This window comes from Chiloscyllium plagiosum, unplaced genomic scaffold (assembly GCF_037043375.1).
Source record: "Chiloscyllium plagiosum isolate Xiang-an unplaced genomic scaffold, Cpla_swu_hap1 HiC_scaffold_14, whole genome shotgun sequence".
Taxonomy (NCBI): Eukaryota; Metazoa; Chordata; class Chondrichthyes; order Orectolobiformes; family Hemiscylliidae; genus Chiloscyllium; species Chiloscyllium plagiosum.
The window spans coordinates 126,813,411-126,832,706 of record NW_028270152.1 but is presented as its reverse complement, the minus strand read 5'-3'; positions in this window follow the sequence as shown (position 1 = coordinate 126,832,706).

Here is a 19,296-nt window from a genome sequence, read left to right as displayed (position 1 = left end):
TCTCTGACACTTTCCTGTTCATGTGTTAGTGAGAAGCTGAATGACCTTTATAAATGATTCCAAGTTTGAAATTCTCTCTTTCTGATCTCGCGTACGTGTTTTGTGGGGCTGAGCACACTCCTTGCCTTCATGTGTAATCGGCAGGAGGAGCTAATTGTGCTGTCCCGATTCTTGTCCAATAATTTTGATGGACTGAATGGCTTCTCCACATTCTTGTGAAGCCAGATTGAGGTACTGAATGAAAGTGACCGGACACGTTATTAGATTAGCTGAGAAATCACCAAGACATAGATTGTGTTCGTCGGAAATGTGCAGTGTCTGACACCGCTGTTCCAGGAATGTTACCAACACTTTAACAATAATGGTTTGAATGACGTCCAGATCTTTTTGCACACTGATACAGAATGTTCGGGAGCTGAAAGGGTCAAATTGTTCTGAACATTGCGTGTTCTTTAGTGATTTGGATCTATGTTGACTCAATAGGGGGAATGTCCTGCTTCCACTCTGCGGTCATTCCCCAATGACAAATTGGGAATGCTAGGTTGACGAAGCTACCCTGAGGATCCTGCAGGGATGATAAATGCCCACCGATGATAAACAACTGCTATTGTGCCCTGAATGACTCCAAACAGTGGAGAGGCCATAATCGATTCCCATAAAGTGACATTTTGCTCAGGCTCCATGATGTCATTCTCAGTTAAATAAAGCCTTGATGTTAGGGACAGTCGCTCTCACATACGCCTTTGTATTCACCTTTTTTGGCCGGGTGATTGACAGGAAAGCAGAAAGACTTATGTTACAGGATGATACAGATGGAATAGTCAAATGGGCAGATCAGTGGCAGGTGGGAAGCAAAAAAGTATAAATATGTGATGATGCACTTTGGAGGAAGGAAATAGACGGGGGAGTACAATGAATGACAGCACACTAGGTAGCTCAGAGACTGTTTTTCGATTAATCCCTGAATGTGACTGGACATGTTAATTGGTTAGTTAAGACGTCACACGCGAGTGTAGGCACAGCCTTTATTCATCGAGACATAGAATGTGAGAACTAGAAAGGACCTTGTTTAGGCCAGCTATTCCAATTACATTTCAGGGATTTGCTTGAGGGAATCAAGCAATGTTTCCAAGTCTGCTGACAAAATTAAACAATATCGGATTACGAGTGAGTGAGGAGGACGTAAGAAAGTTGCAAGTTGATGGAAACAAGCAGAGTGAATGGGCAAATACCTGGCAGACGGAGATCAATTGAGGGAGATGTGACGTTGTGTACTTTGGGCGGGGGGAGGGAATAGAGGATGGCAGCTTAATAGGTGAAACGGCATTGATTGTAAAACTTTGATCTATAAAGGGACCGGTGCTCCTTTCTTTTTGTTTCCTTCTGCGGAGACCTCTGAGAACCATACAGGGTATTATGTTCTGAAGCCAGAAGTCAATTCTGGGAATGGCACTGGCACGCTAAACCGTGTACATAGACCCACCTAGTGGGTAGCTGTAACATTGAAAACGATCTGGATCTCTTGGTATACCAGTCACTGAAAGCAATATTGCAAGATCAGAAAATAATTGGAATAATTAATGTTGTGTTGACCTTCATTTCAGGGCGTTCTGAGAACAGGGATAAGCTGTACAAGGCTTTGTTGACACTTGATCTCGAACATTGTGCAGTACTTGAGTAGTTTAGATCTCCTTATCTAATAAGGGACAAACTTGATACTGAGGGAGTGCAGCGAAGCATGACCGCACGGATCTCTGGAATAACAGGCTTATTGTTGGAGCAGCATTTGGTTCGAATGGGCTTTCGGAAAATGAGTTAAATATATAAAACGCTGACAGTCAGAGAGAGATAGGACGTAGGGGTGATAATTCCCCTGGCTGGGATGTCTAAAACGGGAGACTATATATGAGTTAAGGGCAGGTCACTCCGCATTGAGTTGAGAATACGTGTTTGCACTCAGAGACTGGGGAAACTGGGGAGCTATCTGCAACGGAAGACTGTGGAGGCCAACACACAGAATTTAAATCAGGATTTCGAGACACAAAAGTTATACGGAGAAATCAGGGGTACGATATGGAGATGGAGGGTCAGTCATCATTATGTTGGATAGAAAAGTCGACGGAACAAGGGGACTATTACAGTTCTTTTTTTTTCCCCCAAGCTGAATCCCACTAAGGGATATATACTTTGTGCGGGAAAACAGAATAATGTCTAATTATCCTAATAACAGAAGGATGTCTCTGCAGGGTCGACAGGACTGTATTTCCCATTCCCTTTTCTGCTATCGAGGCTGGTGCTGTGTGTTCTGTCCGGTTTATCCTTTGGACCTCGGAGCAGTTTAATACAATTGGGTAGCTTGCTTGGCCGTTTCGGAGACCATTGAAGAGTTTATCACAAATCTGTGTGTCTAGAGTCAGTTTTAGGTCAGACCAGTAATGCACGGATGATTTGCTTCCTGAACGTACGTTGGGGAAGAAAGTTGATTTTTACTACAGGCATTGGCTTTCGGGTCACTGTTACTGATACCAGATTTTAGATTTCAATGTTTTATTAACTGTGTTTGGATTTCCACCGCTGCCAGGCCATTAGCCTGATTTGGATTAGTAATCCAATGACATTTGGCAACAGTACCATCCCCACATGGGGACAAAACTGAAACCACACTGAACGGGTTTTTCTGTGCTTCTTTACAGCTCTGTCAAAATGAACACCCACCAATTTGAGTATCGTAATGGGACTGCAGGGGTGGTCGTCTCCTCTGCGGGGATTGGACAGAGTTGAGTAATGTTGCATATTGCCAGGTAAATGTCAGAGTTGAATATGGAATGAAACAGCTTCCACAGGGACACGGTTTGCTGTGCAACACAAATCTTCAGTCATGTTGGAGGAATGGTGCCAGGGACCATAACGTTAGTGGTATCTACTGTGTTCTGCAGTTTTTTCATGCCATGTGCAGCGAATCGAATTGATTGAAGTTTGACATCTATGATTCTGTGGGCATCATGGAGAGAGTGAGGAGGATTATCGACTAAACAATTCTGGCTGAGGATGGGACAGACACTGCATTCTCGTCTTTTACATCGATGTGAACGCTGTTTTCTTTTATTTTTGATGGAGAAATTTGTGGCCACATATCCTTCAGTGAATTGTTTCTTTATCCATCCACATTTATGACTGGATGTGGCAGGACTGTAGAGCTGTTCTGTTACTGTTGGGATGATTTCCCCCTCACCATCAAATGTTATTCCTGTTGTTTGTACTTTAACCAGTCAAGGGTGGTAGTTTTAAAGTTTTGTCATCAGACTTCTGCACACATGTGTCTGGCTTGTTTACCCCCACTCATCACTGAACCATAGGTGGGCTTGATGGTAATTGTTGACTGAGGGATTATCCCTGAAATAAAGTTAAAGTTTGTCGTTGAATGCAATGCTGCTTCTGTCCTGCTGTGGTCTACGTCACCACATCAATGTCTGGAATACTCTATTCAAGAAAGTTCGGAGAGTTAAAACATTGACAATATTTATACAAGATGTTTGACTTGGAAACAAATTGAGTGCAATGAAGAATTAGAGACGCAAGAGGAGTTATAGAGTCATGGACACGTTGAGTCATGCAATACATAAACAGACCCTTTGGCAAACTCGTCTGCGCTCACCAGTTTATGAAACTGAACTAGTTACTTTTTTCTGCATTTGGCACATACAGCTCCAAATGTTTCCTATTCATGGCTCCATACAACTGTCTGTGAAATATTGCAATTGTACTCTTCTGACACCACCGACTGTGAGAAACAGCTTCCCCTTAGTTCTCTTTTAAACCTCTTCCCATTCACCTGAAACATACCTCCTCCGGTTTTGGATACTCCTACCCTGGAGAAAATTCCTTAGCTATTTATCCTATCTATGCCCCACATGATTTTATAAACCTGTTTAAGGTCACCCCCCACCCTCCTACGCAAAGGGAACAAAATCCCAGCCCATCCTTACATCTCAAAACCTCCGGAGTCCGTCACATCATTTTAAACATTTTAGTCCCCTTTCCAGTTCACAACATTGTTCCTGTAGCAGGGCGACAAAGATTATACTCAATACTCCCAAAGTGGTCTTACCATTCTCTTGTACAGCAACAACATAATGCCCTTATACCTATACCCAATGCTCTCAGCGATAAAGATAAGTGTTCGTAATGCCTTCTTCAATTTCCTGTCTACCTGTGACTCCACTTTCACGGAACTCTGTACCTGCACCCCTGGGTCTCTGTTCGACAACACACCCTGGGGCCCTATCATTATCTATTACCTCCTGTCCTCGTTTGTGCAACAAAATGCAACATCTCGCATTTATCTGTTTAAAGATCCATCTGACATTCCTTGCCCCACCTGTCCAGTTGATCAAGATCTCATTGTCCTATTAAATGACACTCCCACCATCCTATATACCACCAATTTTGGTTTTGTCTACAATTGTACTATCCATGATTCCTATATTCTCATCCTTAATATTTATAAAAATTACAAACGATAGCAGATTGGTCCTTGTGGTGCACTGCTCGTCACAGGTCATCAGTCAGAACAACAAAACTCTCCAAGCATCCTCTGTCTAATACTGTCAAGACAATTTTATATATAATTGGCTAGGTCTCCCTGATCCCCTGTGATCTCACTTTGTAAACGAGGGTATGATGCAGAAAAGTGCGGGGCAGCACTAAGGTGCATGTAGATAACGTATGCCGCTTTCCCTTCATCTATCGCCTGGGTCACCTCTTGAAAACTTGCAAACACGTTTATGAGACATATTTTGCCATACACAAAGTCGTGCTAACTATCCAAAACCAGTTCTTGACTTTCTGAATGCATGTAAATCCTGTCTCTCAGTATCTACTCCAAATCCTTAACCATCCCCTGACATCAGACTCGACGTTTTGTAGTTCCCTGGATTTTCGTTGCAGACTTTTAAAAATTATTGTCTCCACATTGGATTAAATTCCATACCATATGAAAACAGGCCTTCTGGCCAAACAAGTCCGCAACGCCTCTAAGAGCAACCCGTCTAGGCCCATTCTCGACTCTATTTATTCCTGCTACTGCACCAAACACTATTGGCAATTTAGTACGTCCAATTCACCTGACCTGCACATCTTTGGATTGTGGTAGGAAAGTAGAGCATTCGTAGGTATCTCACGCAGACACGGGGAGAATGTGTAAATTCCACACTGACAGTCGCCCGAGGCAGAAATTCAACTCTTGTCCGGAGTACTGTGAGACAGCAGTGCTGACAACCGAATCCCCGTGTTCCAATCCTCCAGCATTTTCTCCGGATAAAAGAAAACAAAACTGAAAAAAATGTAGATGATAAATCAGAAAGAAAAACAAACATTTTCTGGGAAAGTTCAGCTGGTCTGGCAGCATCTGTGCAGAGACATCGGAGGTAAAGTTTCGGGTCCAGTGATCCTTCCTCAGCACCCTGAGGACTGATGCAAATATCTCAGTGAGGGTCCCCACAATTTCTTTGCAGCTTCCCACAATGACCTGTGATATCCTTGAACAGGCACTGGCCATTTCTGTACGGTGATGCATTTTAAGACCTCCAGCACTTCCTCTTCTGTAATGTGGCCGCCTTTAAAAAGTCATAACATGGATTTATTTCTCCCAGTTCCCCCATCTCCATGTCTTTGTCCACAGTAAGTACTGATACGACATATTTGTGTTGGATCTCACCCATTGTGCAGGAACAGGTTGTAAGGTCACGGAATGGTGGAGGTCGAATTCTTGTGAGTAGTGTGAACCCAGCATGAACAGGCACTTATGGACTGTGTTGTTCAACTTTTAACTGAGTTTCTGTGTTCTTCCAAATTTACAGGAAGGAATGTAATGTTTTGCATTTTAACTTTGCTTCCTTTTTTTCTGTTTTACACTGAGATTCTGTAACTGGTGGGGATTACAGTTGTCCATAAGTTTGCTTCACATGTGGCAACTTGTAAACTTTTCACTGTTCTCATGTGAGTACATGTGAAAATAAACCTGGTAAACCTAATTCATCTCGTCTGGAACTACACGCGGAATGCAGTTTTATTTTTATGGGCCCTATTATCTCCTTTTTTGTTTTTATTTTTATCGTTAATGTGCTGGCAGGATCTCTGTCCATTTGCCATAACCTTATCAGACTAAGCTGCCTCAGAACTCCTTTTTGTCCTTGTGATGTCGCTGCTAAGCGTACTCTTACAGCACGTACGCTCAAGGGATTCCCTTGATCCCGATTACTGCGCCTGAAATATCCCTCCTTTTTTCATTGATCAGAGCCTCAATATCTCCTGTTGTATCCTGTTCCCTACTCCTGCTAGCGTTGCCATTCATACTAACAGGAACATGCTGCCCCTGAACACATATTACCACGCTTTTGTAAGACGCCTACTTGCCAGACGTCCCTCTATCCATAAACAATTTCTGTCTACCTGTACCTTTAAAGTTCCTGCCTAATAACATCAAAATTGCGCAAATTTACAAACGTTAACTTGTGGACCAGTCTTATCCACTTTCAGAACTGCCCGAACTACTTTCAAAATGAGATAATTACATTCACTGATTCCAAAGTGCTCCCAGTCTAACAGCTCAGTCACTTGCCCTACCTTATTTCCCAAGAGCAAATAAAGTTGAGGCTTACATCAGCTCAGCCATTTCTTAATAAATTGCAAGGAAGGAATGAGAGAACGAATGTCTGCGTATAATTGTTTGTTTATGGGTGCGTTTGTGTGTGTGTTTGTGGGTGTGTGTTTGTGTGTGTGTGTGTGTGTGTGTGTATGTGTGTGTGTGTGTGTGTGTGTGTGTGCATTTGCATATGTTTTACTGTATTAATGTGTGCACCTTTGCATCTGCTCCTCTGAGCATTTGGTTTCTGATGTTATGAGAGTGAATACATTCAACTGAGAATCAAAATATCCCTCCTCGCTCTCTCACTCTCTCTCCATCTGTCCTTCCCTCTTGTGCTAGTGTGATGTCAAACCACCCTCTGCTCGCCGCGCCATTCCACTGCATAAGTAGCGGCCTTATTTCGAAAAGGCATCAAAGACAGCCTTTAAGAGGCCTTACACTCTCCCTCGTTACCCTTCTTCTCTTAACGTATTTGAACAATATGATTAGATTACCCTTAACCTTTTCACCTCATACTATCTTATATCCGTTTTTGCCTTCCTGATATTTCTCTCAATAATGATTAAGAGGTCAAATTGAACAAAGTTGTTTTTATATAAAGAAAGATTCGCTTTTATTCTGAGTAGAACCGCAATAAATTTCTTCATCCGTTGTTCCTTAATGTAACCAGCCTTACCGTTCACCCTAACAAGAAGATAATACCTTGCAACTCTCGTAATCACACTGTTGAACGCTTCCAACTTGTCAAACCTTCTTTTAACCTTTTACCAGTGTACATCAATCAAACTTGGAAAGTCCTTGTCAGATGCCATTAAAATTTGTGGTACTCCAATTAAAAATATAACGCTAATGGAAGGCTTATTCTGTTCCATAACCATATTAAAAGTAATAGAATTATGACTTCAATACCCTATGTGTTCCCTCAGTTTGACTTCAGTTACCTTCCCCTGCTTATTACAGGAAAAGAACATATAGTATTGCTCCTTCTCTCTAGAAGCATCCCCGTATTGATAAAGACAATTTTCTTGAAAACATTTGACAAAATCTTCACCACAAAACGTTAATACTACGGTAGTCCTAGTCAATCTTTGGAAAATTAAAATTTATTATTATGAAAACCTTACTGTGTTTATGTATATCTGAGACCTCCCTACATATCTGTTCCTCAATTTCGTTTTAATGCTGGGGAACATTTGGTGCAATCCCGTCAACGTGTTCTTTACTTTCTTGTTTTTTAATTTCTACCAATATATTTTCACTGGACGATTTGTCACAAATGAGCATATTGTTCAATCTCTTCAGCGTGATCTTTACTTTCATATCTTCCCTCGTTACTGCAATACTTTATTCCCTAATCATCCTCTGGGTGCTTCGGGTTCCTCCCACAGCCCAAAGATGTGCAGATCAGGTCAATAGGCCATACTAACTTACCCGTAGAGTTAGGTGCATTAGTCTGAGGGAAATGATTTGGGTGGGTTACTCTTTGGAGCGTCGGTGAGGACTTGTGGGTCGAAGGGCCTGTTTCCACACTGTAGGGAATCTCATCTAATCTACTCTAATTATGATGGCAGCCCTCCAGCAAGCCCTCTAAACCAAGCCAGCCACCACAAGTCTCATTTTCTATCCTTTTTATGGCCCCTAAATGCCTGGAACATTGAACTGCCACTCTTGAACATCTCTTATCCAGGTTTTAGGAATAGCTTTTATGTCCCACGTTCTTAAACCTGCCCTGAGTTCATCTGCCTTCCATGTAGGACCCTTGAAATGAACTGAATGCAATTCAGTTCTTCAGACTTACTATATTTTCTGACTCCCTCGTCTGTTTTTTTTTTCTATTTGATGTGCTTTCATCTAATTCATAACCTTCTCCATCCATCCTACAATTTGCAATGCTACGTAGAATAACTCCTATTTCCTTCTCTAAAGATGTAAAGTTTCCCTTGAAAAAGTGAGCAAACCTTCTTTCTCAGATATTGGTTGCTTTCCAGTTTAGATGAGACCAATCCTTTTTGGTCTTTTCTATTCCAAAAAAAAAATTTCCAAAAAACTCATATGCCTGAACAATCAATCGTCTACGATTGTTTTTTTTCTTCCTACCGTTTTCTTCTTTCCCTTGGTTTAGTTTAGAGTTAGGACCAAACAAGAAATTACCACTTTTAACTTATTTTTTAAAATCTTCCACCACAACTCTTAAATTTACTCTGTACTAAAAATTACTTTCCCGAAAAATGGTATTCTTACCAATATGTGCCATACTTTTGACTTCTCAATCTCATGTTTAACAATATGTTTCAAATGCTTAGAGACGTTCTTTATCTGAATAACGGAACAGTAACAAGCTATTCTTAATTTACGCTTACTGCCACAGAAGCCCGTGTTTTGCCCCTGTCAGAGCAATCCCCTGTGGCAACAATTCTACCAAACATTTTCAAACGCTTCCAAACATTAGAATCGTTCCAAGTGTTCAATAACTGAATGCTCTTCCATTTTCTTCGGAGATACTACCCCTGCAAAATTTCCAATAACTGAATATCTGTTTGAGGAAGGAATAACCAACCGAGACATTTCAACTATCTTTTTATCTTTCCCGAGTCACCAACTTTCTGAATGATTTTGCTGGATAATAACGTTCCTAAGTGTTATAGCCATCTCTTTCGCTACTTTTTATATGGTCTTAATAACATTATGCCTAAAAGCAGGATTTTATATGATACCTTTCATTACTTACAGACAATAATGTTTAAATGTATAGATATGCAGACACACACATACACACATACACATATCAAACATGTAAGATTAAATAAAATCAAACATTTAGCTAAATAACTCAATAAATCGACCCCTCATCAATACATTCCTCGAAGGAAAAATGTCCTTTCTAGAGATGAACATATGTTGGACTCTCCAGAATTAAGGCATAACTTCTTATTTAAAGCTAAACTGTTTGGTTTTCCAAAACAAAATGAAAACTTCCGCAATGAAAAAAGAAACGTTTCACAAGATATCCAGAATTTGCTAATCTTATTATATTCCACCCTTTAAATCGTGACTTATTTTTATCTTTTGTTTGTTTTTTGCATATTAATAAAACAAATAGAAAAAAACCCAGTATTAATAGACTACCATGTATATGTTAACTGCAATAAAATAATAATTAATATTTAACTATGCTTGTAATCGCATGAACAGCTGTAAGATCCATGATGCTCTGAGAACGTTTTTTTACAAACTTTCTTTTCCAATAAGAAAAACAGTGGGCATATGTTCGAATAAATTGCTTCCAGTTGTGGCAATTCGTGATGATATGGTTTGGTCTCCTGCCTTGTGCTATAAATCCAGAATTTTAGAGTATCCTTATATTCATCACTCTGGCTCTTTCAAACAAAATGATGGATAGAAATGAAAAGTTTAGGGATCCATGAATGACAGGTGAAATTGTGAGACCAGCTAAGAGGAAATAGAAGCGTACATAAGTTTGAGACGACTGAAGACAGACAAAGCTTTGGAAAAATATCAGGTATGTAGCACCAATCCGAAAAGAGTAATTTAGGAGGTTAAAAGGGGTCACGAAATAACTTTAGCGAGCAGGTTTAAGTATAATTACAAAGCCTTTTATTTATCTTAAAGAAACAAGAGGGTAACAAGAGAAAGGGTTGGCGCACTCAAAGTCAAAGGATGAAAGTTGTCCGAGGAGTCAGAGAAAACGAGTGAGATTCTTCATGAGTACTTTACGTCGGTATTCATCGAGGAGAGGGGCATGAAGGATGTTGAGGGGAGAGATAGATGTTTGATTACTCTCAGTAAAGTCAGCATAAGTAGGGAGGAAGTGCTGAGTATTCTAAAAGGCATTAAAATGGTCAAATATCCCGGCCCGAATGTGATCTATCCCACTTTTCTGAGGGATGCAACAGAGGAAATAGCTGGGGTCTTAACAGATATCTTTGCAGCATCCTTGAACACGGATGGGGACATGGAAGACTGGAAAATTGCGAATGTTGTCACCTTGTTTAAGAACGCTCTCAGGGATAATCCAGGTAATTATAGACCGGTGAACCTGACGTCAGTGATAGGGATTCTGCGGGAGAAGATAGTGATGGATAGAATCTATTCCCACTTTAAATAAAATGGTCTTAGCATTGATAGGTAATATGCTTTAGTGCAGGAAACGTCATGTCTTCCGAACTTCATAGAAGTTTTTAAAGAAGTGTCAAAGTTGATGAATGTGTGAAAGGCCTGTATATATCATTTACATTGTTTTCAACAAAAGGATTAGGTTCCCCATGGTAGGCTGATGGAGAAGATGAAGTCGTATGGGTTCCTCGGTGCACTGTTGTGGAAAGATCACTCAACGTTCAATTAAAAAATACCAGGAGACACAGAAAATAATTCAAGAAATTAAAGTTTAACCTTGTGAAATCAAAGCTGTGGCAGCTAGACAATCGCTCCCCTGTCTGCCCAAGAGCCTTCTGTTCCTCTGTACTTTATGCAGTTTTCTTTCCTGCGCTTATCTGATAGCTTTACCATACCCAACCATACTGGCTTGCTTTGTTTCCCTCACCTAATAATCCTCTGCCACACTGGTTCGCTACATTGCACTTAACCTGTCAATTTACAGTACAATCGTCTTCAGTACTAGATCATCTCGTGGTGACTGAATTACCCTATGACAATTTGAACTACCATTATTAATTACTGGTGCTCTGTAAAATGCATGCATTACAACAGTAAGTTATCGACATAACTGCCAAATTAACATCCAGGCATTTACCCCATTGAGATCAACAACACTCATACAGAGAAAGAATACAAGGATGTTGTATGCACAAAGGCCAAATCGATTGCATAGTCCCAAAAGCGGGCAACAATAATTTCCAGGGATTAGAACTCAAAAGATTATCCTTCTGCACCTGGAAGCATAGGCCAAAAACTCGCACCACTCGCACTGGAAGAGGAAAAACAAAATCTAAAAACCCCACACAATCTAAATTCGTGTGCAACACATGAAATCAGGCGTCTCCATCGGAACAAGGCTTCAGCACTGCACCGGACATCAGATCATAGCAGTCAAGCAGCGGATCCAGAGCGGAACAGGGGGCTGGGCCAAAGATTTGTCGCGCAGCAAGACACATTAAAACTATATAAATAGAGGTAGATCACAGCAAAAGACAAATACAACATCAAGCAACATGACACCCGCAACAATCACAATCTTACTGAACAAAGTCCCCAATCCACACAAAATAGTATTCAACCAGACAAAAGAACCGATGGCCGGACCCTTAATTCTTATTAAGTTGCTTCCGTAAATTCTGCAGCCTTTCCATCGCCCGAGTATAGGATTCCTCCAGGTTAGAAATGTCCTGAAAACTGTACACAGACCCCACCTTTCGCAACTAACAAACAGTCCAAAGCTTACCTATTCAGCCATGCAGTATGACTGGTCACATCCAATTGCTTAACTCATGTGGAGAGGGCATCATCAGAGTATTAAACAATTCCCTGCTAATTGTAATAGTTATCATTAGTCCACTCAGTATTCTTGCTAATACCAATGGGAGGGAAAGCGATTGACTTGGAACATATTGGAGTTACCCCGTGGCTGACCAGTACCTTTCACAGGCAAAGCAGGATCAGGGGCACACTCTCATTTCGGGTGGCGCAAAGTCGGCGGGGCAGAACATCAACTGAGCCCCTTGCGAGGCAAAAGTCTCATTGAAGAGCAGCACACGAGTGCAGTTGCCATCCCAACTAAACGGAAGTGTTGGACACAGCCCCCTTCGAGGCCACACAGCTACCAGGTAGAGGCCAAGGGAACAAACTGAAAATTTATACCGAGCTCATCATGTATCACACGGACACGAAAAGGAGCGGCAGTTACAAATCCAAATGTAAGTGTACAAGTACCCTCAAAACGGCCCACGGAAACATTTTTCCTTGGCCTGGAATTTTTAATTAATCCTTTCATTTCATCGCAGAGATTTTCATCAAAGCTACCCTCTTTTGTCCATTTAATTAGTAAATTTTGAGTTCGTTTTATCCATTTTTTAGAATTGTTTAGATATCCTTTCTTACTACTGGAAATTTCTTATGCAATATTTCAACCTCAGTCCCTTTGTTCAACTTGACATATATTCCAATCAAGCTGATCGATTGCCTCTCTTCTCACAATTCAATCCCTATTGCCTTACATATCAGGTAGCACCTCGTCAATTGTTGTGAATATTCCATAACTCTACAATTTGCAATCGTCTCTTATCAGTTTAACAGTCTTGAAACTCCCTTAGTTTCAACTAATTAAAAAAGACAATCTATTCTCGTTTGTTCTGCCTGTACAATTCGATGAGTGCATATGCACAATACTGTAATCACTGATGCTTCTTTGAAATAGGTTTTAACAAAAGCTCGATCTTAAATTCCTACAGTGCAACAAAAAATCAAATCACTCCCGGATCTCGAGCTCCGAGGAACAAGACATAAACATTTAACCACCAAGAATAAATTGTGCGTACAAACCAGTCTGTCTCTCTCTCAAACACACACACACACACACACACACACACACACACACACACACACACACACACACACACACACACACACACACACACACACACACACACACACACACACACACACACACACACACACACACACACACACACACTGTCTGCAAGCCAGAGCCTCAGTCTGATTATCATCAAGGCCACATTAAGAAAAAAAAAATCAACAGTCCAGTAACACTTTAGAAAACTTGCTATTCTCTGCTATTTGACTTCTAATCGTGTACTTCCAATCTGCCGGCTTTCAATTCAATTGAAAATTAATGATACCAGTTCTGCCTATTCAGTCAACTAATTTTCCTTTTCTTTCTTTTTTAAAAAAAATTCCTTTACTATTTCAGGGCAGAATCCACAGAAGTTATTTACACGACGTGGAATTTTGACTCGATCTCTTTAGTCTGTGCCTAATCAACCCCCTGCACAGTTTTCCTGAACATCTTCAACCTTTGATTTACCATCCAGCTTTTGGTTCTTTGGATCAGAGAGACCCACCAGAAGCTTTCTTTACACTTATGTGTTTCCGAGAACCTTCCTTATTTGACAAAATATAGCCCAGACTAGCAGCAAAATGTTTACCCTTTCTTTTGTGTGTGGCAAACACTTTTATTCTGCCCGTCACAGGAGAACTCTCGCTAAACCTCCGATGCTGCAGCCCCTTTTTAAAGGGAAACATCCCTTCCAAGTCCCATTGGACGTGCCAAGATGGTTGTGGAAGAATCACTCAATATTCTGGAAAAGAAATTCTGGAGACGCAGACAATCTCTCAACAAGATAAACTTTAATTAGCAAAGAAAAGCTGTGGCTATCAGCTAATTGCTACCCGATTGGCCACTAAACCTATGTTCCACTACAGTATGAACAAATGCAAAACTCAGAGGACCATTGACACATGAAGAGTCTTTGGTTGGAAGTCCGTTGCTCCTTCAAAGTTAAATTACTATAGTGGAACGAGGTGACAAAGGTGTACAACATACTTACCTTCATCAGGTTAGGGAACTGAGTACAAAACTTGGCAGGTCACGTTGTTGCTCCATAATACTTGGCAAGTGTGGCATTGAGCACAGTTATGCTCACCACAGTAGAAGAACGATCTGAGTGCTTTGGAACGAGTGTAATCGAAGTTTGCCAGGTCATTTCTTGGAAGGTAATGGAAGACCTATAAGGAGAGGTATGAGAAATGTGGATTATCTTCGTTAGGAGTCGGAAGCTGACGGGCGAACTGATAGCAGTCCGTACGATTTTGAGAGATTTGGACATTTTCAATCTTTTATCCGAGACGAGAAATATCAAATACAATGGTTAAGGTGGAAGAGGCAAGTTTATAGGAGATGCGAAAGGAAAGTGTTCTTTTTTACACAGAGATTGGTGAGTGTGGACGCCGCTTCCAGGGGAGAGGTAGAAGCAGATAAGGTCACGGTGTTTAAGGAGCATATCAACAGACACCTCAAGAGTGGATGGCGGGCGTGGGCGTGATCGTAGAGGAAAATGAACAATGTGTGGACATATACGATTAATTTCAAACTGCACCATTGACGCCACAGACCCGATGCCTCAAGCATCCTGTCTTTGCACTAAATTCTGTATGTTCTGGAGGACTGACGGGTCGTGTTGTGAGGAATAAAGCACCGGAACGGATACTTGTCATAAGTGATGCACCAAATTATTTACAAATACAGAGAGACTGACGGAGAGAGGGTCCAGGCACATTAAAGGACACCGAGATGCAGTGACAGAGGGATAAAACACAGAAAGAGAGAGAGAGCGGACAGGCAGAGAGATTCAGAGTCAAACAGCAATATACATGAAGAGAAGAGAAGAGTGACATGCAAGTACTTTGCAGTTGCAGAATTGGCTGGGAAGGGATAAGGCGAATACTGGAAAAGGGCGTATAATGATGTAAGAGGGCAGTCTTCTAAGAATTGAAAGGGCGTATAATGTGTGACAGAGGAGCAGAGTTTTAATAACGATGTCGCAACGTTGTGCTATAGGAGCACTCTCATTTTCAAAAGGGAGGGCGTTCTGGGAGGCAAACTCAATCACACTGCAGAAACCATTATACAATTCTCAGTCAGGATTGCCCTCACTCCTGACATCACTTCCAAAGCTAATTGCAACGTCATTTCCTTCCCTATTATTGCTGCCCGAAGACAGTTCCACCCCATTGAAGTCAATCAGCACAGCCGGCGCTGAAGACACCACGAATGTCATGCGTAAGGACACTTCCAATCACGAGGATGCCACTGAATGCAGCACCTCTGCCCTCCAAACAACATGGTTAATGGCACTTCGTTTCGTGACAGTCTCTGCCCCAACTTCCAACTCCAACTCTGTGCCAGGTCCTTAATGCCAGCCTTGCTGAGTAGTTTTATCCATCCCTCACACTTGCCATTACTGAGGATGAACGTTCAGTCCTCAGTTGAAGCCAGGTGCCATCTACGTTCATGGATCAATGATTTCAACAGCTGCTGAGCATCACATTTTTCTTGTGCTGCCACTGACTCCGTGCTTATTTTATCCTTCCGGAGTCCCATGCAACATCCGAGGATCCCTTCTCCTACTTCCAAAATACTCCATCCACTGGATACCCTGTACTGCTCTGTTGCCCGCCCAGACCGCTTCTGCAGCAACTGCCAGTTCATTGCCCATCTCAACTGGTCCACCCCTTTCACGCTCTCCAACCTCACTCTCACAATGCTCAGTCCTCAGTTCCCTTCACTTCAAGCCCAAACTCATCATCAACCCGCGGGACTGGAAGTTGGGAGTGCGCTGTGTTCGTTTGGTACAATTACTTCTAAACAGTTGAAGCCAGGCGCCATCTCACGGATACCTCCTCCTGCTGCCCCCCAACCACAACCTCATCTTTTATCAACAAACCATGATCTCCCATATTATCCACAACTTCATCATCTCAGTGATCTCTCACGTACAGCCTTCAGCCTCATCGTCCAGAAAACCCACACTTTTTAATTCTACCTCTCAACCAATATTCACAAACCTTCTTGGCACAATCGAACCACTGTTTCTTCCAAATCATGCCCCACAGAACCTATTTTTTCATATCTTGCCAGTGTCCTATTCCCCTCGGTCCAGGACCTTCCCACATACATTGGCAACACAGTTCACGGCCTCCACCTCCTCCATGACTTTCGTTTCTCTTTTAACCGCAATATCTCATCTTCACCATGTAGAAGCGTTCCCTACACTCATCCATTCAGCACGGTGCAACCCTCTAAACCCTCTCGTTTTCAAGGAGAGCAACATCTCACTCCACGAGTCAGCATGCCCTCCAGCGCAGCTCTTCCATTTCCCGACCCTCGCCTTTGAATCCCATCCCTCCAACCACAATAAGAATAAAAATCCCACTGGACCTCGGCTTCCAACATCAAATATACGGACAGAGCGCATAATCCTCCGCCACTCCCGCCACCAAAGGCAGACCCAAGCACCAGATATATGTTTCCCTCTCCACGACTCTCAGCATTCCGTGGAGAAAATTCTCTCTGTGACTCTCTCGTTATGTCCACGCGCCCTTCCAACCGACCCTCTATTCATGGTCGCCGCAGGACGTGTTACACCTGCTCCAACTACCCCGTTACCTTTATCCATGGGCCTAAATGATCCTTACATATCCAGCAGAGATTATTCTGTATTTGCAAACACGTCACCTACTGTGTCCATTGGTCGTGATATGGTTTCCTCTACTTTGCGGAGACAAGGCGCCAACCTGTGGAATGTTTCAGCTAACACCTCTGGAACACACGCAACAAGCAGCCCCACTGCCATGTGGCCTTATACTTCAACTCCCCCTCCAACTCTGTTAAGGACATGCAAGTCCTGGACCACCTGCACTGCCAAATACTTGCCATACAACTCCAGGAGGAAAAACACCTCACCATGCGCCCTAGTACTCTCGAATGACACGCATCACAGTCGACTTCGCCAGTTTTCCCATCTCCCCTCCCTCCATTTCATCGCAATTCAAACCGCCAACGTGGTACTGCCCGCTTGAATTGTTCTATGTCTCCATGTTCCTGCCCACCTTCTGTTCCGACCAATCACCACCACGCCCCAACTGCATCTTCCTATCGGTTGCCCAGCTAACCTCCACTCAGCACCACTGCCTCCCATTTATCTCTCAGTCCCCTTCCCTGCTACAATCCTGATGAAGGACTTACACCTGAAACGTCGATTCTCCTGCTCGTTGGATGCTGCCTGATTTGCTGTAGCTTCCAAACACCACAGTTTTCGACACCCAAAACCATGCTGACTATTTCTACTCAAACAATGCTTTTTACGAACATTCATAAATCCTAACTCTCAGAATCCTCTCCCATATTATGCCCACCAACGATATAAGAGTGACTTGTCCGTAATACCCAGACTTATCCCTATTCCTCTTTTTGAATAACGGAAGAGCACATGTCAGCGTCAATCATCTGGCACTGCACAAGCGGACTAAAAGATCATGGCCAAAACAGGCATGTCTTCCATCCCTTCTCGTCTCCTTCTCGTCTCCCCACGGGATTTATATATTGACAAACTTTCCAGCGCATCCATCTTCTTAACATCAACTTTTCGATAGTATCAGTCCCTTTCCCTCCTCTCTAAACAAAATCCAGCTATTCTCCAGCCTCCAAATGCAGCCTCATGAAATTGAGTCTGCACTAGAGGATATGAATAAGTAAATAATAAATGCGGAAGTGACTGGACAGAACGGGCTTATTATTTATCGAGATAAATATTTAAGTCATTGTTTAAGTGTGCATATTATTCACTACAACAAAAAGAATTAAGGAAATAATGCAGAGCCGAATGTACGGCGCACTAAATGCAGTACCAACGCTGCAGGTTTCAATTCACAGCTTGTCCATTCAAAGAATTCACCGGCTCATACTTGTCACTCAGTCAGACAGTACACTGTTGATGACTGAAGAGATATGTAAATTCACTTGCACATTGAGGGTTATTCTGTTCTGGACATTGTTCCAGTGTTGTCGTCAGCATATTTGTGCCAGGAACAAGTCCACAGTCGCTCTAAATAGGCAGAAGCCATTACTAATTTTGCAGTCCATTCTCCTTGGTATTTCACAGTGTGGTTGAGCCCATTTCCGAATTGATGCTGTGTTACAGTCTAAAAGAAAGTATTGGCAAATATGCTGAGGAGCTGTATCATGGCAGATGCGCGTTCTGTTGTCATGTGGTGATCTGAACCGGAGGTATAAAACTCAATGTTTTTAGTTCGCACATATATATAATAAAAAAGCCCAGTAGCCAGTGAAACCATGAAAGTATCAGATATACTAAAGAGTAAAATAATGGATCTCCTTCCCTTTACCATTTCTCGTTCTTTGTAATTCTCTCCAATGGTACAGTCCTGGAGCCCATGTCATTCTCTAGTTGTCACGACATTGCGACTGTCAGAATATTGAACAGCAAAACAAGAACAAACGGGAGAAATGAAACATGATAAATGCGGTCCATGACGCGTCAGCAACAAAGCTGAGTTTCAAACCGCATTTCCATGGACCAATACCAATAATAAATCGAGCTTCCTGTGTAAAGCCTCGATGATGAGGTTACAAACAGCCCAGTACAGTCACTGCTGTTAGAACCAAAGTTGGTGTTTTGCTTTTCAGTGTAGTGCATTGTTTTATGCTTTTCACAGCAAATGGCCAGAAAAATAAATCAGAGGGGAAAACTACAGTGAGCCAGTGAAACATCGCTGGCTGCAAATTTCAAAGTGGCCATGAGAGAACAACCACGTGTGATGAGCCGGCACAAATTTTGGAAACAATTTGCAGCTATCCATCACAATATGACTCCAGTGAGAACGACCATGCGATTGTAAAGAATGCTTTTGAAGAAAGAACAGTTGCTGCGGGGGAGAGGATGACAAATGAAATGCATTTAACGAAAGGAGACGAAAGAATAATCTCAGAGCTTTCTTATCAGATACAAAGACAACGACGCAATTAACATGTATAGACGGATTTTTTTTACCGTTTCCTGCACATTTTCAATAAGGAAAGCAAATTTTGCTCTATACTTCTGTTCAATTTCCTTTGCTAGAAATGGGAAATCACTTCT